Genomic DNA, 3,136 nt, shown 5'->3' on the forward strand with positions numbered 1-3,136 from the left:
CAGAAGGCAAAAATTTCAAAATGTCCGTACATATATGTACAGGGTCGACAACTTTGACCAGTGGAGCTGTCGTATTATGGCAGGCTCCTCTTCCTCTCTTTTCCTGCTCACAGTACAACTATGACATAAAGTGTCTTTGACATTATCTCTCCTCTCTCTCTCAAAATCCATCGATTTTCTTTCTCATAGTTTAGATTGTTCATATCCTTCAAACCAATTTTTTTTATTTTTAAACATTTTACATATTTGCACTCATGGTGTCAAGACCTTTAGAACAAGATCAATCTTGGATACATTTCAAACACGTTAAAATATCAGCATTTCAATCCACTTTTCGTTCAATCTATTTTGAGTGTGCAAAATTAGTTTCTTGAAATGAGTGAAATCATATTTTGGAAATGAATGAAAATATTCCCCAGCCTGAACATCCCCACTGTCACAGCCTGAACCATCCGCCAGGGACCTCCTTAACAACGTCCAGCCAGCTGCCGAGCCCCTCCGCTGACCGCCAGGACCTCGCGTCCAAGCACGCGTCGACGCGCTGCCCGTCTCCATGCCCACCAGATTCGAGTTGCCTCCACGAGAAGAAACCCCGCCGCCGCCGTTGGCCGCACAAGCTTCACTAGGCGGCGTCCTCTGGCGGCAGCACGGCAGGAGGAGGAGGAGGGAGGAATGGTGGGGCACTAGGGTAGAGTCACGCCCGAGCTGCCTTGGGCAAGGCGACACGGGGCCGAGCATGTTTTTCGCAGGGCAATCAGTTTTTAAGACAAGTAAAATACGTATTTTAAAATGTGTGTAATCTACTTTGCTGTGTGAAATTATTTTGAATTGAGTAAAATCAGCTTTTTTGAATGGAGTGATTTTTTTTGAAATAAACAAGTGAAATCTGTTTTTTGTAAGAAATGAGTGAAGTATGTTCCACGAAATTTAAATTTATTTAAAATATATCCTAGATTGATCATGTTTTAAAGATCTCGCTGTGAGGTATTCAATAGATATCAATGAATTAATATCGCACAATGCAATAAAATGCTAGATTTTTGTGGTAGAGTAAAAAACGTAGTGGATGGGTAGAAGGGATGAGTTTAGCATCGCTGAGCCCACACGAGGTAATGTCGACACACAATTCCAAAACGTGACACGTTAGGTGGGTACCAAGCCGCTATCAACAAAAAGTTGCAATCAAAGATGGGTATTGTACGGAGCAGTGCCAAGAAAAAGCTGGAGAGTAGTTTGTCTCGTGCACGAAAAGAATGGCTGGCTGGACAGTTCACGGGAGGTCCCGTGCACGGAAGAATTTCCAGTTTCCACTATATAACGTCCACATATCTCTGAGTCGTGAGCTTCCATGCCCAAACTGCTCCTCTCAAGGCAGTTACAATTCGCATACGGCAACGCCAACTATTTCCTCCAATTCTGTGCACCCACCTTCCATAGGTTCGAGATGAAGCAGACCGTGGTCCTGTACCCCGGTGCCGGCGTCGGTCACGTTCGCCCCATGACAGAGCTCGCCAACGTCTTTCTCAAGCACGGCTACGACGTCACCATGGTGCTCGTCGAGGAGCCCCTTAAGTTGTCAGACTCCGGCACCACCGTCATAGAGCGCATCGCTGCCTCTAACCCGTCCATCTCCTTCCATGTCCTCCCGTCCATCCATGCTCAAGACTTTGCCGCCTCCGGCAAGCACCCTTTCTTACTCATGCTCGAGCTCTTGCACTATTACAACGAGCAGTTCGAAGCATTCCTCCGCGCCATCGACCGGAAAAGCTTGCACTCTATTGTCCTCGACATGTTCTGCATTGATGCCACCGACGTTTGCATGAATCTCGGCGTTCCGGTGTACACGTTCTTCGCAGGGAGCGCCTCGTGCCTGTCAGCCCTAACCCAACTCCCGACACTGATTGCCGGCAGGCAGACGGGCTTGAAGGAACTTGGGGACACGCCGCTCAATTTCGTCGGCATTCCGCCGATGCGAGCGTCTCATCTCATCAAGGAACTGCTGGAGCACCCCGAAGATGAGATGTGCAAGGCCATGATGAACATCTGGAAGCGCAATACGGAGACCATGGGCGTTCTCCTGAACACGTTCGAGTCGTTGGAGAGTCGGGCGGTGCAGTCTCTGAGGGGCCCGCTCTGCGTCCCCGAAAGGATCCTGCCTCCGATCTACTGCGTCGGTCCGTTGGTCGGCAAGGGCGCCAAGGATGAGGAAAAAGTAGAGAGGAACGAATGCCTCAAGTGGCTCGACGTGCAGCCCGACCGCAGTGTCGTGTTCTTCTGTTTGGGGAGCAAGGGCACGCTCTCGACAGAGCAGCTGAAGGAGATAGCCATTGGCTTTGAGAGGTCAGGACAGCGGTTCCTATGGTCCGTGCGCATGCCTGCGGGAAGCGACAGCCCAGAAAAAATACTTGGAAGGGCGCCCTGAGCCGGAACTTGACGCGCTCCTACCTCAAGGGTTCTTAGAGCGGACCAATGGCAGGGGCCTATTATCAAGTCGTGGGCGCCGCAGATGGACGTGCTCGGCCACAGGGCAACCAGTGCGTTCGTGACACACTGCGGATGGAACTCGGTAATGGAGGCCATTGTGGCTGGGGTGCCGATGTTGTGTCTGCCGCTGGAAGGAGAGCAAAGGATGAACAAGGTGTCTATGACAGAGGGCATGGGCGTTGCTGTGGAGCTGGAGGGATACATGACAGGTTTTGTGAAAGCAGGCGAGGTGGAGGCCAAGGTGCGGCTCGTGATTGAGGGTGAGGAAGGGAGGCATCTCAGGGCCCGGGTAGCTGCTCTCAGGGAAGAGGCCAAGGCGACCCTGGAGGAAGGTGGCCCATCGCGGGTGGCGTTTGTCCAGTTTCTGTTGGATGTCGAAAATCTTGGAAAGCAACTCGGCGATTGACGCACTAGTATGTACATTTATGTTGCCAGCATGTTGCTAGTCCAAGCCACCCCTGTTTACATTTTTGTTGTGTGGATAATAACTTAAGTCACTACTACCTCCATCCTCTCAAGAATATGACCCATATGGATATAATTCAATTCATAACTAGGCACATTATTCATAGATTTGGAATTCCATACATTTTAATTATGGATAGTCCATCCTTTATTGCCAGAAAAAGGAAACATCAAAAAAAATTGTGGA

The 3,136-nt window shown here is 49.8% G+C and overlaps 1 pseudogene; it reads left to right on the top strand.

The window, feature by feature from the left end:
• The first annotated feature begins 1,438 nt into the window (after window positions 1-1,438).
• Window positions 1,439-2,921, top strand: LOC119273698 (annotated as a pseudogene).
• The last annotated feature ends 215 nt before the right edge of the window (window positions 2,922-3,136 follow it).

This window comes from Triticum dicoccoides, chromosome 3A (genome assembly GCF_002162155.2).
Source record: "Triticum dicoccoides isolate Atlit2015 ecotype Zavitan chromosome 3A, WEW_v2.0, whole genome shotgun sequence".
Lineage (NCBI taxonomy): Eukaryota > Viridiplantae > Streptophyta > Magnoliopsida > Poales > Poaceae > Triticum > Triticum dicoccoides.